This window comes from Euprymna scolopes, chromosome 1 (assembly GCF_053919585.1).
Source record: "Euprymna scolopes isolate OS-2025 chromosome 1, ASM5391958v1, whole genome shotgun sequence".
NCBI lineage: Eukaryota > Metazoa > Mollusca > Cephalopoda > Sepiida > Sepiolidae > Euprymna > Euprymna scolopes.
Window position 1 is genome coordinate 197202394 of NC_136482.1, and position 16754 is coordinate 197219147.

At 32.5% G+C, this 16754-nt stretch overlaps 1 long non-coding RNA gene and 1 pseudogene across 1 annotated transcript; both read left to right on the forward strand.

The window, feature by feature from the left end:
- Window positions 1-1843: 1843 nt before the first annotated feature.
- LOC145284185 (U2 spliceosomal RNA) lies at window positions 1844-1979 on the forward strand (annotated as a pseudogene).
- Window positions 1980-3169: 1190 nt separating this feature from the next.
- On the forward strand, window positions 3170-16528 carry LOC145278972 (uncharacterized). The gene is made up of 2 exons (XR_013868384.1): window positions 3170-3909; window positions 13454-16528. It is a non-coding gene; the product is annotated as an uncharacterized LOC145278972 (long non-coding RNA).
- The last annotated feature ends 226 nt before the right edge of the window (window positions 16529-16754 follow it).

The following is a 16754-nucleotide window of genomic DNA, read 5'->3' on the forward strand; positions in this document are numbered from 1 at the left end:
ACGTAATTGACGTTTTTAATGAAATAAAAATATAGAAAGTTTTTTTAAAAACAAGTATAGGTTTTGCAACACAGAAGCAGCACTTTATAACAGAAAATATAACGTTTAACAAGGTTTTATTTCGCGTATTTTTAAATGAAGTTGTTTGTTTCGTGCATTCTTATTTTTACTTTGATATTTTTATTAGAGTTTACTTTTTGTACAATATACCCTGAAGTCAAAATTACCATTGATAATTATTTTTAAACAAGTTTGCATATTATATATATTTGAATGAAAGTAATATTTACTTATTTCCATTGTTTTTAATGATAAAATATTATTCTGAGGGATACTCGATTTGGAAAGACTGTCACGTTAAACGTATTCCTCGTAGTACAATTGAGATAATTCGAACAATTGGTACACTGAATCCACAGCAAAAGTATTTGTAACCCAATTTGCATACAACTGATATTGATAAAAAGCGATATTTGTATAGAAATAAAAAAGTAGATTGATACTTGCGAACTCAAGTATGCATTATTTCGATTATCTATAATATTTTCATGACTTAAATGATGAAAAACTATTCGTCAATGGTGCCATGTTGCTGCCATGTATTCGACAATAAGAATATTAGTGTAGCAGTCGAAATTGCAACAAGCACAGCAACAGGAGAAAACTGCCACGGCTGGAGATTTTGAAATTCACTTTGTTCCTTGCTTGCCCAATGAGAAGCCAGCTCTCAGTCACGTGACCGAGTATATAAAGCATGAAACTGGCAATACTCTCGCTTTTTATTCCTGGCTTTCACTGGCACCAGACATCGCCTGGACCCTTTGAGTCCTGGGCTAGCGTGAGTATATAACAAGCGAATATGGCTATCTTCAAGCACCAACTTCCACATGCAGTACATACAGTTTTTTTTTACCACAGTGCTGTATACATACATCATTATGTATGTGATTTATATAAGCAAAGTTTATCTATTTGTGAGTGTGACAATAAAATAAGTTTGTCTTACCGTGCAAATACTTATTTAATATCATTATGAGTGAGTAGAGATCAGGATGTCCTGTGGAAGAGATACGAGGAAAGAGATTGACTCCGAGTAGTTTAAAACACCTTTTATTTCCAGAACGACATCTTACTGACAGCCCCAGCTACCGGAAGTGTCCTCAACTGTCAACCCGCAGTAAATGTCTTTCGTATATATATATATATATATATATATATATATATATATATATATATATATATATATATATATATATATATATATATATATATATATATATATATATTTAAATAAGGGAGTAGTCACCAACAATGTGTATTTTTTAACATTATTTTATTATTCCGTGTTTTGGTTTTTCATTGAGAATTATGTTTGGATCATTGTAATAATATTTTTAAGTCATTGAAATCGTTTACGTGCGTTTCACACGGTCCATGATGCGTCCTCGTCAGAAATTATTTTCAAATATATATATATATATATATATATATATATATATATATATATATATATATATATATATATATATATATACACACACACAGGACTCTCAAATCTTTTGTTTGTCCTCAACTACCATCTGCAACACATGTATCCACTGAACTCTTTAAATCGGCTTGTCTAATCTATGTCTACACATCAAAAACTATTCCCATGATATAAATACAAGTACGCACAAAAACTGTTCTCTTTCAACATGTTTTTAGTAGCGTGCAAGCGACTGTATAAGTCACTCCATCGATCCGTCGGTCTATCGCTCCATATCCATAACACTTTTGTGCTTGGCCTTTTTGGTTAAGATCAAAGGTCTGTTGTTAAAAGATGCTGTTCTTAGCTTTTTTAAGCTTTTCTTGGCCTTTTGGCCAAGATCTAAGTGTAGTATCTGTTCTTATTACATGCTGTACTTTTGTTTGTAACTTTGTGATATAAAGGGGGGATCACTTTTCTGTATTAATTTAATGTAAAATGATCACCCACTTTACAACCAGTCAGTCTCAAAGTCATTCAAGTCATTCTCCAGATCATTCAAATTGTTTTTGAAGGATTCCAGTTATTTTTTAAGCATTCAAGTCATTCTTAAGGTCATTCAATTCATCCTTTTTTTATTACACAGTTTATAGTGTGGGAATTTGTTCTGACTTAATTTCGAAAGATAATGTCTCTTAAGTAGCCTCCATTCTCGGCTTTGCAAAGTCGAGCTCTTTCTAAGCTATTCTTTATAATATGATAGGATATGTTTTTAGTGTTTATATTTAATGTCACATGTCTATTCAGCTCGAAAAACATACAGTGTTTACCGATGTATTGGAAAATTTAAAATGGCAGTCGACTCTCTCTTTGAAGCTGTAAGTTTGGGAAAATGAATCATAAATAAAATTAAAAAAAACAGACAAAATACTGTTAGAAACTCGCTGAATATATGTTACCGTGACATAGGCTGACATATATTCGGCGGGTTTTTATCAGTATTTTGAGTGTTTTTTATTTTATTATTTATAACTCCTTTTCCCAAACTTACCGTCTCCGAGAGAGAGCCGGCCGCCATTTTTAAATTTTCCAATACATCGGTAAACACTATGTTTTTCGAGCAGAATAAACATGTTACATTAAATGCAAACACTAAAAACATATCCAGTTGGGTAGAAAAGTAACTTATCTTGCCTTTGATAACATTTATTTGTTCTATATTTGTTTTGTGACAACTTTTTCGAATCTGTGTGTACAGTAAAACAGCCCCAGTTTTAAATTAAAAAAATATGTAATTAATATTTAATAAACTGTGGAAGGATTCTGGTCACATGTGAAAAGGAAGATGAGGATGATAGCGACTAATGAAAATTTGTTCCATTCCTATCTAATGGAAGTTGTGGAGACGGCGTGAGAAAGGACACGATTTCCACGAATTATTAAAAGCATAAGACAACAATACACTTTTTAAGAGATGTTTAATTTTCAAAGTTGTTTTATTCTGTATAAATTTATATTTTGTTACGTGGTTCATTACTTCAGATTTTATTTTGTTCGTTTTTCTGTTAAAGCAATAATACCCCTTCTAAAAAAATTGTTTCATTTTTCTGTTAAATAAATAGTTATAAATATATAAAAATGTATATTTTGTTCGTTTACTTTATTTAATCACGTGCTTACTCCCAATATTAAAATATTTTTTATATTAATTACATATTTTTATATTTTAAAATTAATAATTCTTATTTTTATTTTAAAAGTAATAATTCGTAATATTCGTGATTTGACGGTGTAAAATACTAATGTGACCCTTCTAGAGTTATCGAACTTTGCCGGGACTTAACTGCAAGACTGGCATATTTTTATGGTTGTTTCTTAAAGTGTGCCTTCAGTTTTCATTTTGCTTTCAAATTTCAATTTTCAAACTTTCAATTTTGTCTCGTTACGATATTCGTTTCATATTCCGGCATTTCGCTTCTTTGGTCATCGAGTTGCACGACACGGACCTTGAACACATTTAAAATGTGAGTTTCTCCACTTAAAATACTTAAAATAGAATAATTTTAAAGTCGAAATGACTCTTCATGCCATAATATTTAACACAAAAATATTTTTACTGTCGATACAGAATTTTTTTTACACTAGATAATCATCACGCTTACTTTGATGATTACCAAATAAAAATAAATAAATAAATATGTTTTAATTTAAGACAATATTTTTTTTAATTTATCACAATACGTACCAACAAAAAATTATTAAAATAAAACAAAAAAAAAAAACTTGTAATTACAATAAATGAAAATGATTATTTTAATTTTCTGCGAATTTGCTTTTCCGGTCGCCATCTTAAATACTGACTTTCATGCGTCAAACTCATCTCGTTTCAATTAACACATCTTAGAATCATTTCTTTGTTGATACAGATTGCCAAACAAAAAGTAAGTATTACTTGAATTTAATTGATTTTTAGAGTTCCTTTTTACTACATGGGCGCGTCCAAACCATTATGTATCCCTTTGCTTTTAATATAGAAATGAGTCAACATTCCATGTTTGAATATAAACGAAGAATTGTAATTTTATTGAATTCTTTTCAATCAGCTATTTTTTTAAAGTTTCCCTTCCTTCCTTTATTTATTTATTTATTTTTTTGTGACTACTCTGATATAAAAAAAATCGATATTGAAAACGTAAAAAAATTATTGTTTAGTTATTAACGTACTCTAGCCCTACGGACCCGCCAAAAAAAAAAAAAAAATAAATAAATTATAGCGTATAATGTGATTGTGCAGACTGATAAGACCATTGTTTTGAAACCTGGCTTATCAGATTTTTTTATAAGTTTCCGATTACTTTTTGATTGTGGTTGAAAGATTGTAACTTAAACTTAATCCCTAAAGGACACCATGTATTTTTTCAGGTAAAAAAAAAAAAAAACTTATGAAAATGTTTTCATGGCGGCTTAGAAAACTAAAAAATTCAGCTAAATTTTTAAAACTGAATATATTAATTGTATAAATCCCTTGAAAGATAAATAGGTAATGCCACTAAATATAGTTTGTGAGTGATATAAGAAAATAAGTCTTTTTTTTTTACATTTACATTTTTTACTTATCAAGGCCAAGAGGCCACTTGAGGATAAGGATTAAAGAGTGTACAGTAGAAATTGGACAATATAGTAACCGTTAGTAATGGAAATTCGGTAAATTTGTTAACTTATATGGAACGGCTCATCTAAAACTTGTTTATGTTAGACTTGAAGAAAACCATATTGTCGTTAGCTGGAAAGCAGAAATACGGAAGACAATTCCACAGGCGTCTGTGTAGGAGTTGAAAATCTTTATTATCTTAAACATTATTGCATGAGTAGTCAGTTTGAGTAAAAAGTTCATATATTTTATTCATTAAAATTAATTTATTTTATTATCAAACTCGAGAAGTACACAATTATAATGTGTAAACATTGAATGAATTATTTCAAAGATAATTAGTAAAATCTTAAGACACTGAACGTAAAGAAACACACTTTGTTAGTAACAGAAACTGCCCTCCGATCAATCAAAACAAACTAAAAGGCGACGCACATATTTTCTATGGAAGTCCAAAATGTCAAAAATTCCATGTTATTTTCAAATATATAGAGAAATTGAAAGAATATTATGCCTTAATTTCTGTATTTTTCAAGATTATAAAACTACATCTTTAATTATGTCCATTTCTTGAAGATGTTGTATTTCTTTCTCAACGTCCTTCCTTATGTGGAATGGTTTTCTACAGTGTCGTGCTACAGGGGTTACTGAGGAGTCAATCTGGAGATAGATGGTACGTTGGGAATTTATTATTATTTTTTTTAATTTATGTAATCCTATATTTTTGTTGTAGTAAACAAAAAGTGCTTATTCAATTAGAATATTTATTTACTTTTGAACTGATAACTACGATTTTTTCTTAAACATTGCAACACAATAAATAAAATAAACCATATTTAAATTAAAGTAAAAGCGCATTTTAAGTGGAAAAGTCAATTAAAATAACTGATTACACTGACCACTTATTCATTGGAAAAATAAGTTAAAACAAATATTTATTAATTAAATCAAATATGGCACTGATGCAAAGTATGCAATTTTTTACAGTGTTGACCATCCGTTCTTCTCCAAATTTATGTTTAGTAGAATTTATCTATATTTATCTTTATTTATTTACAAAAAGAAATTTTCTTAGTAATCCTGTATCTCAATTTTTTGTCTGTAATTAAGTCGTCCAGGTTGACATTAGATGTTTTACCCTTCATTTGCTTTCCTAATGTCAATGCAAATACATACACCCTTATTTTTTGGGGGGGACTACCACAATAGAGCTCACCCATGGGGTAGGTCAAGTGACATCTTTAATTATGTCCATTTCTTGGAGATGTTTTATTTCTTTCTCAACGTCCTTCCTTATGTGCCATGGTTTTCTACAGTGTCGTGCTACAGGGGTTACTGAGGAGTCAGTATGGAGATAGATGGTACCTTGGGAATTTATGCCCATTTTGGCGTCAGTGTAAGAAAATTGTCAGGAATGGGGACCGTCAAATTGAATGAAAAATTGAAGGTTATCATGCCTAGTGCTTCAACAGAGTGGGCACTGAGTAGATTCTGCAGTCAAAATAAGGAATTTAAGTGTCGATCACAAATATTTTAGCTTTGCAGGACATGTCCCAAAATTTTATGGTGGTATTAAACCCTCAGATTGTCTTGACCTTGGCATTAATAAATCCTCGTATAGGCAATGCTTGTCTTGACCTGTATGCAAATATGCGAGTGGTAGTGTTGTGTATGAGTGGCTTATGTTTTAAACCATCATACACACATCCAGAAATTGATACTAGCACCAGTGTCTTAAACAAAATTTACCGGGAGTTGTTCACGAGAGCCATGACTTCTGGTGTTTTAGGAGCCGTTGAGAATACAGATTCATCTCTAGATACAGGAGGATGGGTCTTGGCGTTACACACTTTTGCAAAGGTGTTTATTTTGTGGCATATTTGACATTCTTTTCCTCAGGCTGAGCAAAGTCGGTGGTGTTGAAAGGTACTCACAATAGTGGCAGACCTACTCGCCATCTTTTTTTCACCACATATCGAAATGTCATGGCACTGTCTGGCATCTTTTTTCACTACATGCTCAAATGTCATGGCGTCTGTGTGCTGCCAATATTTAGGGCGGTGTAATTTCGAACATTAGACATTTTTATTTATCACTGCTGTTGAGCATATTTAATGCTCTTTGTTCTATGTCTGCTGCACATGCATGAGCCAATTAAATTGCTCTGGCCTCGTCCAGGACTTATTTTAGTGTGGAATTGTTTCTTAAAGCTTTTTTTCTAATTTTAGAGGATAGGCATCCATGTATAATTTTAGCTAGAATTTCTTTATCGGTGTTTTCGAAATCACATTTGGAAGCCAAAGTTCATAGTCCCATATGGTATTGATCTAGACTCTCGCCTGTGTTTTATATGGCTTCTTGAAATTTAAAAAACTTTGTAGGAGTTTTTTTTTTCAGGTGTAAAATGATCAGCTAGTGACTTTTTTATTACTTCCAACTCATTTGGTGTTATCGAGCCATCTCCTGTAATATTGATTGCACCTAGTCTTTTCTGTTCATCTGTAAAATTCTGAAATATGTCAAAGACTTTGTCTTCTGCATAATGGAGAACTATTGCTTTGAATTTTTTTGTCGGTATTTATGTCTAAAGCAACAAATAGGTTTTCAAGTTTGTTGGTCCATTTTTTGCAATGAAAATGATAAATATCCGGGTGTTCATGGATTTTCCGTTTTTTAGTTCTAAATATCTGTTTTTATCTTTGTTGCCAAATTTAATGTTGAAAGGTATCCCCAGCTCGCAGATGTAAGAAAGGAATTACAGAAACACAGAAATGGCTGTTTACAAAGCAGTTGCTAGCTTCTATCTGACCGCATGCTTTGTTTATTTTATAAATATATATATATATATATATATATATATATATATATATATATATATACTGTCAAAGGGAGGTGATTCTTTTGGAAGTGTTTCCCTTTGCCAAGACATTACACAAATGTGTTGAAAAGAATTTGGATATTGAAAACATAATCAATTAGTTGTTTAGTTATTACTGTACAGTTGCCTAAACACTAGCGGCCAAAAAATACATAAAATAAATGAAGAAAAAGGGTTTAGAGGTGGAGATTTAGTTAAAATACATAACAATTCTACAAGCACTACTTAACACATCACACACAAAAATAAATAATTTTTAGTGTTTATAGAAAAATTTTTTTTATGTAATTTTCAGTATATTTTATGATATTTAGTTTTTTAACCATATTTTATTCATCTATTTAAAATAAATTAATTTCAAAAGCAAATTGGTTTGCCTCCCACGCTTTATAGTTACATAATTTCTACTTATTATTTGAGGAGAAACTATCTTCAAATCTATTTTAATTTCCTTAAATAGAGTAAAAATAAGATACTCATCATTCAATCTACCCATTTATTGCTGACGAAATACCTTCTCTAGAACGTAAGTCCATTATTACCCCTCTTCGTGTGATGGATCTATGAATTTTGTCATTTTCTAGAAGGAAAAATGTTATATAAACTTGTGCTCCTGACCTCATATGTCATTGCACTGAAACACTTTGGAGAGAGACCTCCTTGCACAACCTTCAAGAGCTGGTGACTTGAACAAATTATCTTGTTTGCAGACATAAATTGTTTAAGAAGTTGCTTCACAAGAGAAGAATGACAAAAAATATTCTCATGTGGTAGTAGCACAACCGTCAAGTCGACTGGATAATAAACACAAACCAAATGATGTTGTATACACTACACACTGAACGATTTCATCCATGTGACCTGACACAATCCGGAACAATTTGATGAGGAACTTCCTCAATAGCATTTTCATCTGTCACATCATTGAACTCTTCCTGCTGTAGATTCTAGTGCATCATTCTCTGAAGAGTTTTATTCATGTGATAGTTCATATAGTAGTGGGGCTTTGTCATCTGAGGAGGTAATTTTGTCCTGGAATCATGTCAGCATGCTGAAAGCATATCCTGTATGGGCATGTTGTTTCATTAACTGAGACTGATTGTTGGTTATTGATTTTCATCACTGTACCTGTGCTGAACTGTCATATATCTTCCCTGTAGATTCTTCACCCAGAAAGCATCTCTCTCATTGTACAGATTAGCATCTGCATTGTAAGGCACCACCATTTCACTATACCTTGAAAAGGATCTTATATGTGTATAGTACATTCACAGATGCAGTCATAAGCATATTATCATCCTTAGGTGTAACATCGTACCAGTATACTGTCTTTAAGATTGTGCACCATGTTCTTGCCAGATTGTGCTTTATTGTGCGATTGAACCTTACAATTATTCCGTTTCCCTATAGTATGTGGGCATAGAAAATAGTATGTGCACTGCCCACCTCCATGAAAACTCAGCAAATCTCTTTTCACAAAATGCTGCAACAATCAGCAACTTAATTAGACTCCTCTTTTCACAGAACACAATCTCCAACTGCTTGATGACTCTAGCAAAATCTGGTCGATGCAACTCTTGCCATAGGGCAAGATGGCTAGGGCCACAGTTATCAGCGTCAAGTACAGTTGAGTGCCGAAAGGTGTTACATCCATTGCAAGCTTGCTCCAATTTTCACAGACGTCAAACCTACCTAGCTTACAATGCACTGGGGCTGGATCTATAGATTGGCATTCTGTGTAATCTGCAACCACCGTCTGCACTTCAGCTTCAGTTATTTCTGCGTTGATTACCTTTACAAAGTACAATATCCTCTTCACACTAGAGTATCTGCTGGACTGATAGATTGCCTCTACCTGAGAAAGATGGTGTTCTGCAGGCACACAGGTTCTCTCTGGGTTCTGCCATTTTATGGATTTCATTTAACCATTGCTGTAGAGTCTATTTATAAATGAATGGTTTTGGTTTTACTCTGCAACACAGCATCAAGCTCAACTAAATTTATATGTTTGCCCTCATACACTGCTTGGAGCCAGCTTGCATCTTCTTCCATGGAACAATTGCTTTCCACTACGATGCCTGTGAAAATGAAACAAGTGTCCACCTACACTTTAACATCTTCATTCACTGGATCGTCCTGGGCTACTTTCAAACAATTGAGTTTGATTATCCATGCTAAAAGAGACAGAACCAGTAACATACTGGGAAATGGCCAGTCGGTTTCCTACACACTGAAATACAATTCAACAAGTAAGTCTATCAGGGACTTTTGGACGGTCACTTCTATACCACCATAACAATTTTTTCTTCTCCTCCTGGACACATAATTCAGCACACTTGAGCCCAGTTTCAGCTGTTTTGAGGTCTTGCTTGCCAAACTTCTCCAAATTTTCCTTGACATGGGTTGCAGAACACACACTCTCATTCACAAAAAGTTGTCAGTATAAGAAGTACCCACATTTATAATCTCATCCTAGTTGAGAACAACATAAACAATGACCTGCATTGTTTAAAGGGGTGGCATTGATCCCAAATCCTGTAGAACAGCCATGAGGGGGATTAGAACCTTTACGGGGGCTGAGTTTGTCTTCCGGATAGGACAGCAGCCAGCTGTTATTGATCCACATTTGCAGTTTACAATTATATTCCTCATGAATTTGTGCTGGGACTGGATATTTTTCAATGTAATTCGAGGCTGGTAACGAACCCATTTCTAAATTGTCCATTCTGAGTGGGATTTTTTTCATACTTTGTGGAGAAATCGGGTTCAGCAATGGTAATGGCATAAAAATTTATTTTGCTGAAATGTGGAAAAGTTACCTCCCTGTACTAGACACAGCTACTCCTCCCATCAACTTGATTGTGTCCAACCCAAGCAACAAATTAAATACAAGTATGTATTTATCCATAACTAAGACATCTATGTAAATGTACAGCACCACTCCTATTCCACAGCAGCTAAGTATAAGCTTTTATCTTCTGTTAGCACAGGAGTCACTTTCGTTATCTACTTCTTACAACATGACTTGCAGATGAGTTACTGCATTCATCTAGTATCCACTAGAGCTGTATGTGTCCATTGATGCAAAGAGTTACAATCAGCAATACATCATTTACAACAGTTAAGGGGATGAGATTGGGGATGAATTCTTGCGCCACTTCTCATTTCCTGGACAAAATTGAGCAATATGCCCATGCCACTGACATTGATAACACGTGATATATCTTGTCACTAGCACCTCTGACTGTCTTGCTTACCCTATGATTGGGTCCATGACAATTATAATACTGCTGTGATGTATCCCTGTCTGTAGGTGTTCTTTGTGCCAACCATGCAGCTACAGCAGCCTGCTCAGTAACTCCAGTGTTGTTTAAATTGGCACAAGGATATGCTGGCACGTATCACAGATCGAGGATATTCATCCAGGAGGATGCTCATAATAGCTCTCCTGCATTTTCAAGCAATCCAACAATGAATGTACATTGCAGGCACTGGTCTAGAACACCACCAAATAGAACTGCAAGCCTGCACAATTCTGACAAAAAAATATATTGACTGTTCCTCTGGTTAAAGGCGGCATGCTGCAAAAGGGATTCAATTTAAATGTGCACAGTTGGTTCTTAACTAATTAAAATCTACATGCTCTTCCTCACTTAATTGCTGGTACACAGCATGCATACTGCCTGATAAGCACATCAGGATGGCGCACTCAATACACTTCACCCCATTCAGTTGACATATCAGTTCAGCTCTCTCCAACCATTACATTATTGATTGTCCAGAGTCAGTGTCATCAAATAATGGTGTAAGCTTTGTGTCAAAGGCCATAATGGCCAAAATAGATTGTTATCACATGCAGCAGTATGACTACCACAAGCATCAAGCTAAGAAATAGAAACCAGATATTAGCTTAGAAGTTGTCCAGATAGTAATGCCTACCTACATGTGTTTTGTTTTTTATCGTCCACAAAAGTAATACGCTTGACTATTAGTTATACAGATGCAGCAGGATGCTGCACTCATAGTTTCTCTATGGCTCTATAGCTCTTTTACAATCCCATTCTCGATTTGTCTTTCAAAAGGTGAAAATAAAACTAATAGATCTATTCTAAGTGCATATACCATGCAGAAGATAGGCCAGTAGCCTTTGATATAACCAAAGCATTTGGCCAAGTCTTGCCTGAAGCACTCCTAATAAAATTTAAATTATATGGTATTAATGTATGAATGCTTAATAGAATTATATCTTTAATAGACAAAAGAAAAATACAGATTATCCTTGATGACTATACATCAAAACAGCATAATATTAAGGTTGGATTGCCTCCTGAGTCCATGCTTCGACTTTTACTGTTCCTGATATTAATAAATGATATCTCTGATAGAAGTGTGTGAAATGGGTGTATTTGTTAATGATGGTATGCTTCTAAGAGATATGAATAAAAACGGATTACAGATAAAAGACAATAGCAAAATACTAAAAAAACAAACATTTTGTAGTGAAATGACGCTGTAACCCAAATCCTAACTTTTAAAACTACTAACCTTGTGCACCATTGCCTAATAATTACCAGAAAACTTCTCAATCACCAATAGCCATTACTAATAACAAAATCCCACTCCTTACCATTAAAGCTCCCTAGACAGCAGAAAGCCTAATAATTTCTTTTCTTGGATTGCTAGATTTTGGAATTCTTTTCTTGCTTCCATGACTAAACTGACATCCAGGAGTTTTAATGTCCTGTAAACCAACATCAGACTCCTCTCATTACACAGGCCCTGTAAACATTGTCCACATATTTTTCCTTACGTTAAAGCTGCAGTATGACTGATATAGGTTGAACATGAGTAACAAAAAAATTAATAATCACAGCATAAATTGAACCAATTATTTTTTAAATCTTGGTTAAAATGCATTATTTTCTGTAAACTAAACATTTTTCTAAAGTTTTATGTTCAAGTACTAAAAATGGATTAATTAATTTTGATTTCTTTTTGAGATTATGGGCCGCTAAAAGTATAATTTATAAGAATGGAATAATTTCTACTAAGAAATATTTTGAAGAAACATTAATAGCCATTACTACAAAAATAAACAGGATTTGCATAATGTATACTACTCATTGTCATCCAAATAATATTTTCAGAGAATTAATAAAATTGACACAGTAGGCATTTCATACTGAAAAAACAAAGAGTTTAACAAATTTTTTACAAAACATTGTAAAACAGACGTGAATTTAAAACTAATCCCAAGTTATTACAAAAATGTGGGTACTTCAATTAATGAGCTTTTTATAATCTTCAGAAATATTGAAGTTGAGGTGTACTTTTTCAATTTTTATACACTAGTAAAAAACGTTTCTTCTGTATGAATAAAAATAAAACAAGATATTGCATTTCTTGTCTTCTGTACAGTTCCATGTATTAACAGATTAGTGAAAGTATTGCAAACAATGAGATTATTATAGCAGTTTTTTAAGATCATCAATAAAGAATTAGCTCTTCTCAAATATTAGAAAGAATTTATTTTTTGTAAACTAAATAAGATTTGTAAATTATGTTTAAAAACATTACATTTTGGATGTCATTATTAAACGTTTGCGAAAATTTAGTTCAATATTATCTATACAAAACAAATCGATCTATTTTCTTCATGGAAAATATTGACAAAATAATCTCATATTTTTTAATTAAGCAATAATTAATTTGAGGATTTTTTAATAATGTTGAACATGATAACTTCAATTTTTGCTTTAAGCAACGAATACATACTGGAGATAAACCATATTCTTGTGAAGTATGTGGTTCTTCTTTTATAACGAAACAAGGTATGCTGCAAAATATTTTTAATTAAAAAATTGTCTATACTTAACATAAAAAATATTGTTTACAATAAAATGTATATAATTTGTATCTTTTCATGAAATTTGTTAATTTTTTTTTACTTTTACAGAATATGCAGCAATCAATACAGGAAAACAAATGCAAATTGATAAAAGCCTGAAACGGAAGACGAAATCCTTTTAAACTATACGGTTTTTGTTTGATAAACTTATTCAATAGAAACCCAGTTTGAATAATTTTTGCAACTGCATGACTTACTTTTAGGTGCATATGACAATGCAAACATATGTTCATATTACTAGTCCCCACACATGTGAATATGACTAATGCACTTATGGTTCCTTTAATAAATTATTCAGTAATCAACAATATTAGACGAAATGTATGTTGAGTAAAATTATAATTTTATTTTAGTTTGTGAAACAATCAGGATTTTGTAGAATTTCTATGCATCATTGTTTGATTATCATCTATATTCGATTTATGAAAAGTAATTGTAAAATTGATGTTCTGTTTCCAACGATCTCCATATAGAACTGACACCAAGAATGGCACAAGAGTCATATATTATATATTACTGTTTCAAACAAATAAAGTTTATACATAAATGAGTAATATATGACTCATGACTTCCATTAAACAATTTACTTAATTTAAAATATGTAAAATACTCGAAATATATGCAAATGTTTCTTAATTTTGTTTCTTGCACAAAAACAATGAAAAATGTAAAGAAATATAAATCGTAAATATTTTGATTTTTTTTCTAAATGAACTAATTATCTAATACCAAAAAGAGCACAATTCTTGCAAAGTGTGCAGTTATTTTACAGCAAAACACTATGTTGCAACATATTGAAATACATACTGGGGAGAAAGTATGCTTGTAAAGTATGTCATTCTTTTACAATTAAAAATATGTTGCAACATATGGAAACACATACTGAAGAGAAACCATATTTGTGTAAAGTTTGTGGCTTTTCTTTTACAGCAGAACAAAGCATGCTGCTTCATATGCAAACACATACGAGAGAGAAACCACATTCTTGTAAAGTGTGTGGCTTTTCATCTGCAAGGAAATATGATTTAATGACACATATGCGAACACATACTGGAGATAGACCATATTCTTGTGATGTGTGTGGTTCTTCTTTTACAAAGAAACACCATATGCTACAACATATGCGAATACATACTGGAGATAAACCATATTCTTGTGAAGTATGTGGTTCTTCTTTTATAACGAAACAAGGTATGCTGCAACATATGCGAACACATACTGGGGAGAAACCATATTCTTGTGAAGTATGTGGCTTTTCTTCTGCAAGGAAGTATGATTTGATGACACATCTGCGAAAACATACTGGAGATACACCATATTCTTGTAAAGTATGTGGTGCTTCTTTTACACGGAAGCATTCCTTGCTAAAACATATGCAAACCCATACTGGAGAGAAACCATATTCCTGTGAAGTATGTTGCTCCTGTTTTACAGCAAAACAAAGCATGTTGCAACATATGCGAATACATACTGGAGAGAAACCATATGTTTGTGAAGTATGCGGCTTTTCTTTCTCAAGGAAAGATGATTTAGTGAAACATGTGCGAACACACACTGGAGAGAAACCATATTCTTGCAAAGTATGTGACTTTTCTTCTGCAATAAAATCTTCTTTGGCGATACATATGCGAACACATACTGGAGAGAAACCATATTCTTGTAAAATATGTGGCTTTTCTTTTACAACGAAACAAAGCATGTTGCATCATTTGCGAACACATACTGGAGAGAAACCATATTCTTGTGAAATATGTGGCCTTTCTTTTGCAATTAAAGCAAACATGTTTCAACATATGCGAAAACATACTGGAGAGAAACCATATTCTTGTGAAGTATGTGGCTCTTCTTTTACACAGAAACATTCTGTGTTGCAACATATGCGAACACATACTGGAGAGAAACCGTATCTTTGTGAAATATGTGGCTTTTCTTTTACAGTTAAAGCAAACATGTTGCAACATAGGCGAAAACATACTCAACAAAAATGATATTATAAAGTATGTTACTTTTCTTTTATAATGAAACAAAGCATGTTGCAACATGCGAACACATAATGAAGAGGAACCATATTCTTGTGAATTGTGTGGCTTTTCATCTGCAAGAAAACAATATACTGCAATATTAGCAAACACAGACTGGATAGATACAACAATTGTGTTTGTTATGTGGCACTTTTTTACAGTGGGAAGACCATACATTGCAACAGATACGAAAACATACTATTGATCAATTTGAGATGAGCTCCCACAATTTCAACTTACAAATTGCACATCAACATTACGAAACAAGGGCATCAGAACAACTGTCATCACAAAACCGGCAAAATATTTTTGAAAGACTCATACAAAAGTTACAAAACCAGAAACCAAGTCTCATTCTGAAATAGCCCCCAATATTTGAAAAATTACACGAAGAACTTCTAGTGCAAGAAAGGTGAACGTTCTAATACATTATGAATGCTTTTAAGTTGATGAGTGGTTTAAACAATGGATGTATAGAGTCTGTAGAGAATGTGAGCCTGCAATTTTGAAAATATAAGAAACAATATTCCTATATATATTATTCCTTAATTGGAATTCTCAAAAAAAACGAATTCCAATTAAGGAATAATATATATATATACCAATCGGTACGGAACCGACTATGGAAGATCAGATAATAAACAAGTATTTATAAGATCAAAGAATTCAACCTTGATCTCCCTTCGGGGCCCTTGGCGCAGTTGATAGAGACGTTAAATCTCTACAGTTCCAGATGAACATTGTCTGAAGATAGCGGTTTCAATCCCACCCAAAACGTGCAAGAGGTTTACTTGGCCAAAATGTGGTGAGACGACAACAACTACAGATGGCAGTGATTACTGAGAATGCAGTTGGGAGATTTGAAGTTCCTATCTGTCGCGGTTACCACCTGACGAAGGCCAGAGGTATAGTTGACCAAAATGTTGTGAATAAATAAACCAATAAAAGATGAAAAAAACGACAACTAATAAAAAAGATGAGACTAGTAGTCAAAAATAAAAATAAATTAACAATATTCCTATTAAGTATTTGTATTTTAAAAGAAAATCAAATCTCTTAGATGCGAACATGTACTGAAAATAAAATCATTTATTACAATGTATATTTGGCTTATCTTTTACATATATATATTATGTATAATGTACTGCACAGAATCTATAAATTCGGACTATGCAACTTTTTTATTTTTAGCAAATGTATTCAATAAATGCAGTTTATACTAATAATGTATTTTATTCATTAACCAGCAATAAATATTGCAAACACATGCATGACCAAAACTTTAAGTCGCATATGGTGTTGTATATGCGAGCATGCAATGGAAAGAA